This window comes from Protopterus annectens, chromosome 8.part0 (genome assembly GCF_019279795.1).
Source record: "Protopterus annectens isolate FY-2018-M chromosome 8.part0, PAN1.0, whole genome shotgun sequence".
In the NCBI taxonomy this organism is placed as follows: Eukaryota; Metazoa; Chordata; order Ceratodontiformes; family Protopteridae; genus Protopterus; species Protopterus annectens.
Window position 1 is genome coordinate 1,897,191,189 of NC_056741.1, and position 17,963 is coordinate 1,897,209,151.

Sequence of the window (17,963 nt, forward strand, 5' to 3'; positions counted from 1 at the left end):
TTTTCTTAACAATGATTAAAGAGGACACCCTTATCTGGTTCCTCTGTTCAGACACAATTTATCAGAGAGGAATCCTCTCACTTTAATTCTTGCCTCTGATCCCTCATATATCCTCTTAATTAAACTAATTGTTGCATCAGAGAATGCAAATTCTTCCATTACTCATAAAATCCTAACTTGCACTGTCAAATGATTTATCTGCATCAAGACTCACCAACAACAATGGTGTTTTCTTATGTTCTCCTTCCCTCTGAATCATAATTGTTCTAATAATGTAAAATGTTTGCCTCCTCTCCAGAAAACCACACTGATCGATATCTATCAATTTTGTCAACGCTTTTGCCATTCTTTTAGCCATTATAGAAATAAACACTTTATAATTATGGTTTAAAATTGAAATGGGCCTATATGAAGATGGTTCTGATTGGTTTTTACCATCTTTAGGTATTCCAACCACCACAGTTTTCCTCCAGGATGTTAGTGCTTCCCCTCCTTGTAAAATATCGTTAAAAAAATGTTCCAGATCTTTATCACTTTCTTCCTTTCTAGCTTCTAAACTTCCACAGGAATACCATGTATTCCTGGAGACGTTCCTGCAGATTGATTATACATCACTATTTTTATCTCACCTTCTACTATCTTAACTAATTGTTGAACCTCCTCTACCTCCAACCTTGGCATAAGTATTCCATAAATATTTCCATTTATGCTCTTTCTTGGGCCCCAAAACTTTGATCTTATACTCACAAATATGGCCATTTCTTGTACATCTTTATATGTATTGCCTTCCCTTGTTAAATTATATCATAAATCAGTGATCTTTTCCTTTAAAACTGGTGGGTACCCCCTGCAAATACTTCTGTGTTTAGTGACTGCTCAAAAGCAAAATTTTTTCAGTTACTTGAAGCATAAATAAATTGCACTATAATTTCCTCCAATGGATCCCATTGCTAAAGCCACTGCCTATACCTCTGATTTGTACTCACAATTAAATAGTTATATTGAGAAAGCAGTCAGTTTGTGCACCAAATATAATGAGAAATTTAAAAACAAACCCCTAAGGTAGAATACACCTATAAATAAACTAGTAAGAGAAAAAATTAGTTAATGCTTATAAAAAGTCTAATTTTTCTTACCTTAAAAAGACATTTAAGCAAACCTTTAGGAAGCTCAAAGATGATTATTAACTTAAAATAGTTACTAAAATATAAGTTATGTACTCACCATAACTATGCAACTGTGTTGTCCATGTTCATTCTTCCTCAAATGATAGGTCTCAGATCCAGCCTTGGATCTGGCTCAGCCACATTCACCTAGACTCTCGTATCTGACTCTTGAGCTCCTGCCTTTACTCATAATGGCTCAGATCCCTGTAATAACCAGATCAACTAACCATAGCCAATATAAAAGTAGAGTCAAAGGAAAAGACAGTGGCTCAAACAGAAACTGAGGTTCCAATATTACTATCAGGTCACTCCCAGATGAAAGGTCAGGGAAAGGAGGCAGAAAGTTGAGGAAAAATGAAAATGGACTACACAGATGCATAGTTATGGTGAGTATATAATGTTTGTACCTGATGTTGCCCTTTAGGTTCTTCCTCAATGACTGGGACAGTGTCCCCAGCTATGAGAACATTGGATGGCCCTGATGGAAGGATGAGACATGAGCAAATGTGAACAAAACTCAGTAAGGAATACATTAGAAGACTTAAATTAATCCTGAGAACAGCATTGATATCTAGGAACAAGATCCAAGCTATAAATCAATTTGCTCTTCCTGTCCTAACTTGCAGTTTTGGAGTGATTGACTGGCCCCAAAAAGTGTTGGACAGATTAGATATTAAAACAAGAAGGATGCTTCATGCTCACTAAATGATTTATAAAAATCAGTGCATACCAAGATTATATATTCCTCGTTCCAAAGGAGGGATGGGCCTCCTTGAAATTGATTACATGTATAGATCTGCAATCCTGGGAATCCACACATATCTACTGACCTCACAAAATCTAAATGTAGTGTAAGTTTTAAAACATGAGGAGAATAAATCTAAGATAACTTCTCTGCTTAATTTAGCAGAAGCATATCGACGTCAAGCAGGAATGGAAATCAAACCAGAAGTAGATAAAAAACAGGCAGCAACTGAATGTGCCAAAAAACAAAATAAAGTATATAAAGTGAAGGACCAGATGAGAAGGCAAGAAATGTGGAAAAAAACATAAATATAGTTACAAGTATAGAAAACTTCTGGAAGAACCTCATGTTGATCAGGAACAAACACAGGAATGGTTAAGGAGAGGTGAATTCAAACCAAGAAATGAAAGGTTAATATTGGCAACCCTAAATACTGGGCTACATACACGCTGGTTTACAAAGTCCATTGAACATGTGGGAGAAACAGACAAATGTAGGTTTTGTAAAACAGAATTGGAAACAGTCACACACCATGTTGGTGGTTGCAACAGACTAATGGCAGAAGGACTGTATACTGAAAGGCATAATAATGTGGCAAGACTGTTGCACTGGAGAGTGTGCAAACATTATGGTATTAAAGTGGCTGAAAAACACTGGAAACATTAGCCACAAAGCATCATAGAAAATTATGACATTTGTATCACATGGGATCACCCATTACCAACTGCCCAAAAGATAGATGCTAGAAAACCAAATATAGTGGTCCAAGAAAAGAAGACAAACGTAGCATTGATCATTGAAATTGCTACACCCAGTGACTGCAGTGTCTTGCGTACAGAGAGACACAAAGTCATAAAATATCAGGATCTGCAGGCAGAAACGAGAGCAATGCGGAAGAAAGATACCCAGACAGTTCCAATAGTAGTAGGAGCAATGGGTCTTATAAAAAAGAATTTACAATCGTATTTGGATATGTTACCAATACATGTAACTCCATACAGACTGCAGAAGGAGCATTGTGAGTGCTGCGAAGAGTACTACTGGCTGACATCAAAGATTGAATCAAAACTAATTTAATGAACTTTAATCATACTTTGACTTAGGAATGGGGTCCATTCCTATCATGGTATTAGAAACCCACAAGACTTGGAGAAATTAAAAAAAGGATATTTATGCAAAGGCAAAAGCCAAATTAATCAACATAAGAAAGGCAGCCCCAAAAATATTCAAAGAGAAATATAGGCAAAGGCATTCAGATATGGAAAATTTCACAACAGAAAAAATAATATCACAAAGAGGTAATGTAAAAAAAAAAAAAAAGATTAGTAAAGTAGATGTTAAAAAAATAGACACTGAAGTTATGGGATGCTAGAAAAGTGAAGGATTTGATATAGAAGGTCTGACACAGGTTTCATCACAGCATGATGGAACGAGTCCCCAAAGTAAGGAGAAACAAAAAGATCAGGAGACATCTGAAGTAGAAATATGGACATGGGAAAGAAAAAGAGATTTAATATGGCGTAATAGCTATGCAAAGGAGAAAGCAAAACTAAGCAATACAAAAAGAGCAGCACCAAAGATATTTGAAGAGAAATATAGGCAAAGGAATAAGAAGACAAAGAGGAAAAGTAGAAAAGGAGATCAGTAATGGAGAATTTAAAGAAATAGAAACTGAGGTCATGAAGTACCTCCAAAGTGAAGGATTCAGTGTAGAAAATCTAATTTGGAAAGCACTACAACAGGACAGAGCAATGGAACTCCAAATTAAGGGGAAATCAGTGGAATGGGAAGCAATTGGTCAGGTGCCATATGAAGATATTTTGGAGCCTTCTACAGAAAACCAGTATAAACATTCACTTGAAGCTGGACAGCAAGGGAAGGAACAGGAACATGTGGAAACTCTTATGCAGTTAATGTTGAGGGGAGATAGGCCAGTGAGTTCTCATATGACAGAGCAATGGATGGCACAGGATGAAATTGAAGAGAATGTGCAACAGGGCCATGCAATAGAACTTTCTATAGAATGCCCACAGGAAATGGAAAACAAAAAATGTGCCCTCAGTCTAGAATAAACCGAGCTAAGAGAAGAGTTGTTTGACTTAATAAAGATAGATAGACATATTAAGATCAATGAAAGAAATAGACTGCAGAAGGTCAATAAAACCCCAAATGACAGAAGTTTGATAAAACAAATGAACACAGTAATCAAGACTGTCCATAGAGATTCATGCGATATAACAAAAGTAAACAAGATGTATTACTGTGCGGCTAAATTAATAACTGATAAAGTTCTACCACAAGAACACAGGGTAGTGAGGGGCAGAAAGGGGAGAAATCGAATATCATCATGAAATAATCGAATAGACAAAACTATAAAGCAACTAAGACAAGAAGTGTCACTATTAGAAGAGTATAGAATATCAACAAAAATACACAGAAAGATAGACGTGATAAAAGCAATGCACAGTATTGAGCAGATCAAGATATATCATGCACTAGCGCAAATAATAAACTAAAAATCGCATCACAGGTAGAAAAACTTAAAAGATACGCAGACAAATATAAAGGAAAAGTACAAAATAAGCAATTTATTGATGACCCAAAAAACGTTTTATAGAGAATTGGTAAATAAAGTAAAAGGAATTGAAAGACCACCAAAAAAAGAAGAAATGGATACATTTTGGAGAATTATCTATGAAGATCCTGTGGAACATAACAAATATGCTAAATGGATAGAAGAAGTAAAAGAAAGAATAAGAAGTTTAAAAGTACAAGATATGAAATGGGATGAGGTAACAACCAGAGAGCTTGAAACAATATTAAGAAAAGCCTCTAATTGGAAAATCCCAGACCCAGATGCAGTATCTAATTTCTGGTTAAAAGTATTAACATCTTTGCACGAATAATTTAGCCATGATTAAGAATTATTTATATGCACACCCCAAACAGACACCAACCTGGCTAACAACAAGAAAAACAATGCTCCTACTTTAGAGTGAACTTGCAAGCCACCCTAAAAATTAGAGACCAATAACTTGCCTTCTGACGATGTATAAACTACACACTGGAATTGATGCTGACAGGGTTTATAGTCATTTAAAAAAACTCAATTATGGCAATAGAACAAAAGGGCAATAAAAGAAAGTCATACGGAACAAAGAATCATTTGTTGTAAAATAAAGTCATAGTGGAGAACTGTAAAAAGGAGAAGAATTTAAGCATGGCATGGATTGACTACAAAAAGCATTTGATAGTATCCCACATTCATGGATAAAAGAGTGCTTAAAATGTGTAAGATATACCCTACACTGATTGACTACATTACAGTGACCATGAAACAGTGGCAGACTACTTTGCAATTAAGCCATGATAAAGGACAACTTATTATTCCAGGGATAAAAATCCAAAGGGGGATATTCCATGGTGACTCTGTCACTGCTGCTATTCTGCCTTGCCCTTAATCCATTAAGCTGTCTACTTAACAGTTTAGGTCATGGCTATAATTTGGCTCCTAGAAAACAACAAATTCAAAGACTTCTCATCTTCTCTTTGTTAATGATTTGAAACTGTACAGCTCATCAGATGAGGAACTGAAAGCACAACTGCAAGTTGCCAAAACTTTTTCAGATGATATAGAAATGTCATTTGGTCTTTATAAATATGCAAAAGCAACCTTTAAAGCAGGGAAACTGCAGCACCAAGAAAACATCAGTTTGGGACAAGAATGTGGTATAAAAGAATTTGAGCAAGAGGGTGTGTATAAATATTTGGGAATTGATAAAGGATCAACAATAAAACACAAACAAATGTGAATAAAACTTAGTAAGGAGTACTTTAGAAGACTTAAATTAATCTAGCAAACATCATTGACATCTAGGAACAAAATCCAAGCTATAATCCAATTTGCTTTTCCTGTCCTAACTTACAGTTTTGGAGTGATTGACTGGCCCCAAAATGTACTGGATAGATTAGACAGGAAAACAAGAAGAATGCTTCTTGCTCACCAAATGATTTATAAAAATCAATGCATACCAAGATTATATATTCCCCATTCTGAAGGAGGGATGGGCCCCCTTGAAATTGATTACATGTATAGATCTGAAATTGTGGGACTCCACACATATCTGCTGACCTCACAAGACCCAAATATAGTGAAAGTTTTAAATCATGAAGAGAATAAATCTAAGATGACTTCCCTGCTTAGGCTAGCAGAAGCATATCAGCGTCAAGCAGGAATGGAAATCAAACCAGAAGTAGATAAAAATCAGGCAGCAACTGAATGTTCCAAAAAAACAAAAGAAAGAATATAAGGGGAAGGACCAGATGAGAAGGCAAGAAATGTGGAAAAAGCATAAATACAGTTGCAAGTATAGAAAACTTCTGGAAGAACCTCATGTTGATCAGGAATGAACACAGGAATGGTTAAGGAGAGGTGAATTTAAACCAAGAGATGAAAGGCTAACATTTGCAGCCCAAGATAGTGAGTTACGTACACGATGGTTTACAAAGTCCATTGAACATGTGGAAGAAAGAGACAAATGTAGGTTTTGTAAAACAGAATTGGAAACAGTCACACACCTTGTTGCTGGTTGCGACAGACTAATGGCAGAAGGACTGTATATGGAAAGGCATAATAATGTGGCGAGACTATTGCAATGGGGATTGTGCAAACATTATGGTACTGAAGTGGCTGAAAAACACTGGAAATATAAGCCACAAAGCATCATAGAAAACGATGAAGTCTACATCACATGGAATCACCCATTATCAACAGTTCAAAAGACATATGCTAGAAAACCAAATATAGTGGTCCAGGAAAAGAAGATAAAAGTAGCATTGATCATTGAAATCACCACACCCAGTGACTACAGTGTCCTGTATACAGAAAGACACACAGTCATAAAATATCAGGATTTGCAAGCAGAAATGAGAGAAATGTGGAAGAAAGATACCCAGATAGTTCCAATAGTAGTAAGAGCAACGAGTCTTATAAAACAGAGTCTACAATCCAATTTAAATATGCTACCAATACATGTAAATCTGTACAAACTGCAGAAAGAATCATTACTGGGCACATTGCGGGTCCTGCGAAGAACACTTCTGGCCGACATCAAAGAGTGGAACAATACTAATTTCATGAACTTTAGTCGTACTTTGACTTAGGAATGGGGTCCATTCCGGTCATGGTATTAGAAACTCAAAAGATCTGAAGAAATTAAAAAAGGATATTCTGGAGTACTGCAGAACCAAAAACAGCCCTGTTTCTGGAAATCAAGTCCAAATTGTAATGAGCAATAAAAGTATTAGCATTGGATCAAATGGCTGCAGCACAAATGTCATCAATAGAATCTCTGATCCAAAAAGCAGAGGAAGTAGCCATAGATCTAGTGGCATGAGTGTTTAGCAGCCTAAGCAAAGAAAGACCTCATTGTCTGTAAACAAATGATATGCAATCTGTTATCCTCTTTGATAAGGTAATGTTGGAAACTGGTTTTCCCAACTTGTTGGAGGCAAAGGGGATGATCAACTGATCTGTTTTTCTAAAACCCTTTGTCCTACGGAGATAAAAACAGAGCTGTATATGCACATCTAAGAGATGATGCATGTATTCACCTGATTGATGTTTGCCTCCAAGGCTGCTTTGGGCAGAAAAGATGGATTAGAACATAATCTAACTCTATCTTTGTGGAAAACCAAATAAGGGGGTGTTGAGGGGAATGCTTGGAGTACAGAAACTTGCCTCACTGAAGTAGTGGCCACTAGAAAGACCATTTTCCAAGAAAGAGATTTGAGATTAGACTTGGCCGATGGCTTGAAAGGGATCTGAGTTAATCCCTGCAGTAACAGCTTAAGATCCCGGAGCGGAGTAGGTTCATTAACTGGAGGTCTAAGGGAAAAAGTACCTTTAAGGAAAGTTTTGAACAGTTTGGATGAAGCCAAAAGGGAAGCATTACCTCCAGTATGATAATCTAAGATAGTTGCTAACTGAACTTTGGTAGTGGAAAACCTAGACCCTTCTTGAAAAAACTGAAGCAAGGAAATCTAGAACAGCAGGAATAGGTGCAGAAAAAGGATCCATTTCTCTCTGATGGGTCCAATGAGAAAATATTTTCCATTTACTCTTGTAAATTTTTCTAATGGTGGCTTTCTGGGATGACAGCAAAATCTACTGGACCAAGAATGAAAGTCTGGGCTGTCTAACCACTACTGGAATTGGAGAAACCATGTGGTCAACCTGAGGCCTGTGATGTCAGGATGTGTCATCCCTGAGGGATGAGAAATCATATCTGGACTGGGGTCTAATATCCAAGGTGGACATAGAAGATGAGACCACAGGAAGGGGAACCATACATGATGAGGCCAAAAATGGGCAATAAGGATAACTTTGCTCTTCAAACAAAGTGCTTTGTGTAGAAATCTGGGGATTAGAGCAATGGGGGAATAAGCATAAAGGAGACTGGAGGGCCAAACTTGTACTAGAGCATCTCTTGGTGACCCCCCCCAGGGGATCAGGACAAAGAGCCTGCTGCACTTGTTGTTTTGGGGACAGGAAAATAGATCACAGCAAGGTTGACCTCATTGATGGAAAATCCTCTCCACCACCAGTTGGTTGAGAGACCACTAGTGAGGCATCAGAATAGACCTACTGAGTTTGTCTGCTAGCATGTTGGGTTTCCTTGGGATGTGCATTGCTATAAGAAAGCAGTAGGAGGAGATCACCCATTGCCACACTCTCACTGCTTCTCGACAAAGGGGGTAGGATCAGACCCCCCCCCCCGTTTATTGATATACCAAACCATTGATATTATATTATATATTATATATTATTATTATATAATATTATATATTATTATTATTATATTATTATTATAATATTAACAAATATTATCTGTTTGGATAGCAATCATCCCAGGAGGGAGAGAGTCCTGAAAGGCTTGCAACATTAGTAAGACCACCCACATCTCCAGGACATTGATATGACAGGACAATGTAGATTGGTGTCTTCTGGGGACTACATGTTTTGGATCATCCATCCCAAGAAATGCCCCCCACCCTAAATTGGGAGGTTTCTGTGGTCACCGTGGCTACTGGGATGAAACACAAAAGGGTGTCCCTGACAAACTTCATTGAACTGTACCCTCCAAAGCAGGACATTTTTGCAAACCCGAGTAAATTTTTATCAGTGAGGACAAAGGATGTTGAAGACTCGACCACTGAACAGCTAGAGTCCATTGAAGAACATGCATATAGAAACAAGCCATCAAAACCAAGGTTATAGCAGCTGCCATTGAACCTAAAGCCTGAAGGACCAAGTCTTGCTGGGGGAGAAGGGTCTGAAAACATCTGTCTCACCTGCAATCTTATGGACTGTACTCTGTTTGATGGAAGAAACACCAATTGATTGGTGATGTCCAGGTGAGGTCCCATAAACTCCAAGATTTGGACAGGCTATACATGGGACTTGGCATAACTGAATGTGATTCTTAAAGACTGACATAATTGGAGGAAGTAGTTCCTGGACTTCTACAGGAGATGTCTGTTTGAGGTGGTAAGAAGCCAGTCATCTAAGTAAGGAAATATTCTGAATCCAAGAAGCCTCAGGTGAGCTGCTACCACTGTCATATACTTGGTGAACACCCTGGGAGCTGTGGTAAGATCAAACAGCAAGGCTCTGAACTGATAGTAAATGGCCCCCAGTCGATAGCACAGGTATCTCTGGGAGCATCTGTTCATTTTGATGTGATAGTATGCATCATGGAGATCGATAGAGCACATTCAATCATCCTTCCATAGAAAAAGTAGAAGGGACTGAACTGTGACCATCCAAAACTTGGAGTTCCTTACAAACTGGTTGAGATTGCTGAGGTCCAGAATGGGTCTCAGGTCCCCTGTTTTCTTTGGCACTAAAAAGAACCTTCAGTATGTTACGAATCCTCTCTGGTCTGGTGGGACCTCTTGGATGACTGTTTTTTTTCTAGCAGCTTTTGAATTTCTAGGATTGCTAACTCCTGCTGACTGGTTGGAATGTCAGGGAGCATTTTCTGATTGGTTGATGAGATTTGCAAAAAATAGAATGACATAACCTCTGGATATAATTTTTCACACTGAAGTGTTGTTTGATATTGATACCCAGGCTTTTGGGTGCAGAGACAAGCACCCCCAGACTGCCTCCAGAGTAGAGCAGTCAGGTAACCCTTCAAGAGCACTTGGAAAGATTTGTCTGAGAAGAAATCTCAAAACCCTTGATGTTGTACACTTCTGATATGAGGGTGGCATCTTCCATTGGAACATCCCCCCTACCTCTAGGGGAAGTTTACCCTTGTGAAAGGATCTTGTGATTTTTGAAACCACATCTTTTTACTTCCATGTTGATTCCTGGAAAATGATCTCTGTGGGTTATAAAAACATATTTCCACGGCAGACAAGGTCTTCCAATCTTGCTCATTACAGGAGAGAGTTTCTTTCACTATTGGGACAAACAAAGAAGATCCATCAAAGGGAGCACTGATGAATGAAGACCTGAAGGGCTTCACAAAGTTGCATAACCACATTCAGGCATATCTCCTGATGGCTATTCCTGAACCCACTGCTTATGAGGAACCTTCAGCTGTTTGAGTGATCACTTTCCAAATCTGTCCAGCATTCTGGATCCTCTTTTAGGAGGGCGGACAGAAGAGCTCTGTTCTGCCAGTTCTTTCTTGGTGGCCATGGCATTCACAGTAACTTCCTTACTTCAATGAGGCCTGTCTTTGGGATGGGCAAGAAATTTATCGGGGTGGTGTGGGAAGTGCTCCACAATATCTGGTCCTTTCCATGCCTAACGAGACACCAGATCTATAAGGTCATCAGCTGGGGGGGTAGGTAACCCAAGATGTAGATTGACCAGACCCAAAGGCTTCCAGGAACACTGACTCTTCCTGGAAAGGGGATCAGAAGACGATCCACCTTTCAGACTATGGATATCTAGGATATCTCTAAAGGAGATGTCTTCTGGTGAAGACCTTGGAGATCCCTCTCTTTCATCAAAGTTACTGTCTTCAGTTAAAGATTCCTGGGGGAATATATGTGCCTCCTTTTCCACAACCTCTTACAGGGGAACATGTCAGAGGGACAATCTGGAGAGGTATGAGAAGAGAGAGGAAGTTCCTGTAGGGGAACTGAAGCTCAAACACACAGGCTGCCCCTGCAGAATAGAATGATAATGCTCAGAACAAGAATCTGATGGCAGTAGAGGGGTAGAATCTGAAGAAATAAGAGTAGCTTGACCTCTTGGATGAGAGAAAGCCCTCTCCACCACTTCAAAGGCAGAAGGACCAAGAGAAGATGAAGCTGGCTTCACCAGAGCCAAAGCTCTAGGTGCTGCCAAGCCTCAACTCTGACTGGGCTCCTGCCATGAGGGAGGAGTTGGACCCAAACTATCTAGCATAGAAGCACTGAGGGGAAGGGATGGCTCCAATAACCTTGGAGTTGAACCCATCCCTCCAGATCCAGCCCCAAAGTATCGACTCCAAGATTCAGATTACTCTAGGGGAGCAGCGCCAAATGAGTTAGGGACACAGTCAGAGTTGAAGACCAAGCTACCTTTGGATCCAACATATCTACACTCAAAAGTCTTGGATCTGAGGGCTTTGAAATAGTCACATGGAATGGAGAAGGAGAAACAAGCAGGTGAAAAACAGGTTGGAGGCTCACTGATCCAATGGGAGATGGGGCCAATAATACCATCATCTGAATATGAGTCCTGAGAAACTTCCTCATCATCCTATCCACATCTGCTTCACTTAGGCTCTGGGAGGACCTGACAGAGGACAATGTAGAAGGGGATTGTGTCACTCTGTTTGCCATCTCCTATAAGAAGAAAGATCAGAGCTGTGCAGAAATAGACTCTGGTGAGAAACAAGGACTCCAGTTTCTGGGAGATTTCAGTGCCCCCACAGTTGCATCCAAAGGTGTCAAATCCGATCTTTTCACTGTTTTAGCTGGCAGCTCTAAGGCTGGAGCAGATTTCAGAGAATGGGCAGGAGAGTGTTTTCTGTGTTCCCTGGACTCCAAAGAGGATTTTTGTTTTTTGTTGGGAGTTTGAATCCTCGAAACTAAAGTAACAGGATAAGAAGAAGGAAGAAGCCCTTTAAGACCAGCTTATTCTGGTGATTACTTAAAGCCCAAGAATTGAAGCCTGCACAAATTTGACAAGAGGTTTCAAGGTTGGCCACTCTTAAACAGTACACGCACTCTCTGTGGGCATCAGAATTGGGTGTCTATTGCCCACAGGAAGTACACTTTTTAAACCCATAGTTTTTTTCACCATGTCACCAGACAAGAAAGAGAAATCCACTCACAATAAAAAGACCCGACTGGTCTGGTATACGGTAATAAAGGCTATACGCAGCTTCCCAACAAAAAACACTTTAATGAACACTAAATAATTCACGACAGGAACATATTCCACTCCAAAAATCACTGTTTGTTAAGCGCTTTCATCCGCCAAAGGGAAGACTTCATCAGAACAATTAACTTCAGCTGCTGTTCCATATTTTATGTAAATTTAGGCGCCAAAAACCATTACGAATTTAAAAAACAGGAGTACTTAAAGGCATAAACACTTTAAACAATATCAAAGTTAATAACTGTAATGTACTTTATGTATGCATGTAATTATTTGAATTGAATAGTATCATGATAAAATGTATATAATTATACATAGACAGCACACTCTCCACTGTCCAAGATGACTAATAAATAAATAGGTAGGGTATGAGATTACTATTTTATAACTGGGATACTTAAAGACCCATAGTATTTGTATCTTATCATTTCAAAAACCATTTCTCTTCTTTTCATGTGTACATTCTGTATTCTGAGATAATTGGAATCTCCCACATCCTATGGGCTCCCAATATACACTAACTACTATACATAAATAACATAGTATAACATAATAATATAGTATAAATTAACTAATTCATAATCTAAAAAAATCTAAAAAAATTTTTTGGTATAAATATCATGTAATAATGAATTGTATTAATTATGATATGTATAAAAATGTATGTAGATGTAATTAGAAATAAATAAATATATATGAATATAAATATATGTATATGTATAAGGTGTGTTCAGTTTCAAATAAATACTTAATAATTCATAAAGATATGAAAATAGTCATTAATACATCATATAATACATAAATAGTTGATTAAAAATAGTAAATTAAAAATGATTGATAAAAACAATGTATGATTGGTACAGGTGTAACTATCGCATTAATAGGAATGGCTTTATACTAATATATTCATTGAGGCCAGGTTTTGTTGTGGCATCAGTTAAGATTTGCCAATTACTTTCCCTACATGCTAGTCTAGTTTTCCAGTCCCCACCCAATGGGTTTATATACTCTTTATCAATAATTGAGAACTGGAAAGAATGATGATCCCCTGCCTCACTGATGTGTTTGTAAAGCGCGTTGTTCAAATCTTTACATTTGATCTTGTAATAATGTTCATAGATACGTTGCCTCAATTGTCTTTCAGTTTTTCCTATATAGAATGCTGAGCATTCTATACACTTCGCTAAATACACCACCTGTTTAGTATAACAATTCCCATTCATACTTTTAATCCTCGTCCCATTCACATTTTCCAATTTTATGTAAGACTGATTGTTAATATGATTGCATTGTTTACATCTCCCACATCTCTTAGTAGGGTTATATATATTCTTTTTAATACTTTCGTCATTCCCTACTTTTTCAAGTAATTTCTTAAGGTTAGGGGCGGTCTTATATACAATTTTAGGGTAGAGTCCTATTTTCTCCTTATATGCATCCGATACTGTCACTATATCCCAATGCCTTGTCAATATCTCCTTAATGCTATCAACATAGGGAGTATAGGTAAGAACACAAACCCTACCTGCTGGAAAGCTACTTGTAGGTCCTATCTTCACATTGGATACATACTTCCCTATTAATGGAATGTACTTACAATCCCATTGAGTAGAAACATAATTGATCCCTCCCCTTTCCTTGCCCTTACTAGCTTTTGAGAAATTATGTGAATTTGATTTTAGGAATTTCTTTTCCAAGGTCAAAACTAAAATGTTTAGTAACCTTACAGGGGCGGAAAATGAACTCTTGAAACCATTCGGGTTATGAAACCTGATAAAGGAGGGGGGTTGTAGTTATGAATGTGGAGGATTATCTTAACAAAATGCTTCTGCATTTAAGTGACAGTGATTTTTATGAGGAAACTTCATTAAACATGGTTAACATTGCTTATTCCAAAATAGATTGGTTACTGCAGGACATGTTAGACCAAGGCCAGATTGATTATGGCCTTTGGTCTTTGCTTGTGGTTAAATTTCCTGTTGTACCATCTATATTTGGACTACCCAAGATCCATAAAGACATGTGTGACCCTCCTTTAAGACCTATTGTTAATGCATCTAGATCCAAAATACACCCTTTGGCAAGGTATGTTGATGTTAAATTAAAGAATGTTCTGGAGGGACATTCTCACATCTGTAGTGATTCTTGGGATTTTTCAAGTAAGGTGTCTCAGGTTTGTTATGATGACAACTTGACTTTTTGTACCACTGATGTTAACAACTTGTTCAATGTTATTCCTCATGATATAGGGCTCGATTGGTTTCATGAATTTTTGATGGAAAAGGGAATTTTTTGTAATGAGATTAACACTCTGGATCTGATGAATGAGCTTGTTTAAAAAAATAATTTTGTGTGCATAGATGGTCATTACTACCATCAAAGGAAAGGAGTGGCAATGGGGAATGCTTGTGCCCCCATATTTGCCAACATTGTCATGTTAGTTTGGGAGACTAAATATATTTTAAATTAATTTGGATCCTCTCCCCCTTGGAGTTTTTACCTAAGGTTCCTGGATGACATCATCATTTTTTGGAAGGAATCTGAGGTTGAACTACAACACTTTATTGAATACATCAGTCAAACTACTACCTTTTTGAAGTTTAGTGCCACCTGGTATAAAACTGGCATTAGCTACTTGGATGTCCATCTTTTTAAGGACACTGTTAGGAAGAGATTTGTAAGTAAAATCTACAGAAAGCCTACTTTTTCAAATTGTTATTTACATTTTGATAGCTGCCACCCGGCGCACCAGAAGAGAAGTGGGTCTATATTACCAAATCGAAAAACCCTTATAGCGAATACCTAAACATCGACCCCTATACCTCGAACCGCAAAAATCCCAAATGCACTAAATAGCAAAAAATAAAATACCAAACTGTCATAGTCGGCCAACCCCACCACTCGCTACATACTACCTACCCAAACAAAATAAATAAACCACATACTCACGATAACCAAACCATACTTCTAACCTAACGTAACCACCAAAACCCTACTTCTAGCTCTATACTAAACACCACATACACAACTAACTATGCACTATCCTTAACCCTTCTTTAACCCTAAGGTCCGTAACTACCGCACACTTCCCCTACCAAAATATACACTAACAAAATAAATAATTTACATACATACATTTAACAAAACCCTACTTCTAACCCTACACTAAATCTTACATACATTACCTATCTATACATTTACGTTAACCTGCACCCTAACCCTAAAGTCCCTAACTATCCAACACTTACCTTATGCAGCTAATCCACAGACGGGCCAACCATGGTAATTCGAAATATCCACATTTGCAGTTTTGGACGTTCGCTCTAATCCCGTTTAGCGCAATGCGTGTCAACATTTACGTATTCGCGTAAATGTATTTTTGCTCCGCTAATATAGACCCAAGAGAGGCTTAGTTAAGGCTCAATTTGTTTGCCTTACTAGAATGACCTCGGAGGATGCCACTTTTATAAGTAAAGCCAACACACTTACTGCTGTGTTTTTATCTAGAGGGTATCCTAGGGCACTTGTGGAGGCAGTTTATTCTGAGATACAAAATAAAAGAGCTAGGGGCTTTTATACTCCATTATTATCTGACTGAGTCAATAGCACCCATGTTTTTGTCAGCGAGACCGATGTAGTGGTGGGTAACCCACACCACCTATCTTTTATTACTACTTACACCCCTGAGTGCCCACAAATTTATAAAATCTTGAATACATATTGGAACGTTTTTTTCAGTATGCAGGGAGTTGCAAGGGATATATAAAGATGGGGTGAGAATGGTTTACAAATGAGGGAGATGTTTTAAAGAAATTTTGGAAGCTGCCACTCAGGACAACAATCTTGTCTCTGTTAGGAGGAGAGGTACCCAGAAATGTGGGTTTTGCAATTACTGCAGGTACCTTATTGAACCTGACAAGGTTTATGTAAATGGAACGGTGGTTCATCTCCACTTTTATTGTAACTGTAATACCAAGGACATTGTTTACCTTGCCATGTGTAAAAACTGTAATTGTTTTTATGTTGGAAAGACACAGAAGAAGTTCAGGGAACGTGTTTATGAACACACCCTGGGCATTAGGAAGGGTAATATGAACAACGCCTTGGCAAAACATGTATCGGAGAATGGCAATCATGAATATGGGATTATAGCTATTGATCATGTGACTAGGGACATTAGGGGGGGGGGGTCCCTGGAATGATGTATTAGAATTTAAAGAATTGAAGTGGCAAATCAACGTCAATGCATGTGTGTTTCCTGGGCTCAATGAAAACATGTGTATTTTAAGTGTCTTAAAATTGCGATCTTTTTATATTTAATGATTATGTGAAACGTTTTTTGGTGAATTTTATTGGTTGTTTTGGTCATATGATTTTTGGGAGGGATATTTAAATGTTGCAAAGAATTGTGGTATTCAGTTGATCCAAGAACCATCAGTTGAGGAATGAATGAAAATGATAGCATCAGATCTGAAAATAACTACAAATATCTATTTAACTATGTCAGAAAGTAAAGAACTAATACCCAAGAATGGTTAGAGCTAGCCCACAGTAATACTGCCCACTGTGACTCTAACTTAATAGCTAGTATTCTAACTGACAAATTTGGTGCAAATTATAATCCACCCAAAGTTTTTGTTATTCCAGAGATTCCACTGTTACAGCCACCCTTTTTAATTACTATGGAACAAGCCCTATCATCTCTCTCAAAAGGTAAGAACACCTCATTCATGCACCCAGATGACATACCAGAGTGCCTGATTATCATTGCTAAATATGGTCTACGTGAAACCTGGCTTAACCTCTATAATCTAAGCCTTTCTTCTGGCTATGTTCCTGAAGCCTACAGAACATGCCTACTGTGAAGCTGTTGCACATGGCTGTTATATCAACAGACCCTGATAATTATAGACCCATCAGTCTTACTAGCTAGAGGTTCTAAGATAAAAAATATCAGTGGCCTCAAAGACATTAGTATCAGGACAGAATGGCAGCCTTTTCTCTAAGGTCAATTTCTATGTCTAGTCTTTCAAGCCACATAAGATCTAATTCATTAATAGAACCAATAATTCCTCAAATATCAGGTTAAAGGAACTAAACATTCATCAACAGATAAGTAAAACACATTGGAGTGACAGATTCATATGTTACTGTATCATTCAATTCTTGAACAAACTTCGGCTACATGTCAAGAAGAGTAACACCCTTGCCACCTTCAAGGTAAACCTAGACAACTGTATGAGCAGCCTAAAATTTTCCACCTATCTTGTATTGCTCTCCTCTTTTGAATATGGGTTATTGGCTAGGCTTGCAATGGTCTGCTGACTGATTACCTAGTGCTTACCTATTAACCTAAGTCTCCCATCAGTACTTCCATCCTATCTGCCATTTTATGAGCAACATCAAACAGCATGCAGACTCATTAAATACAACACATGACAAATAGGTTGGTATTCAGTACTTTCAAACTAACATTCTGGAGTCTTGTGTTCACTGTTAGCCCTTAAATTGTTTGAACAAATGCCACCGCCATCTATGACACTGTACCACAGTAACAAAGTATCTTTTTGTCTTCTTGGCACAAGGTGTTTCCCCTAGACCAAGGGCTCAAAGTTTCTTTTTCTTTTAGGACCTATTGCACAAATGTTTCAGGAAGCTCAGTCTC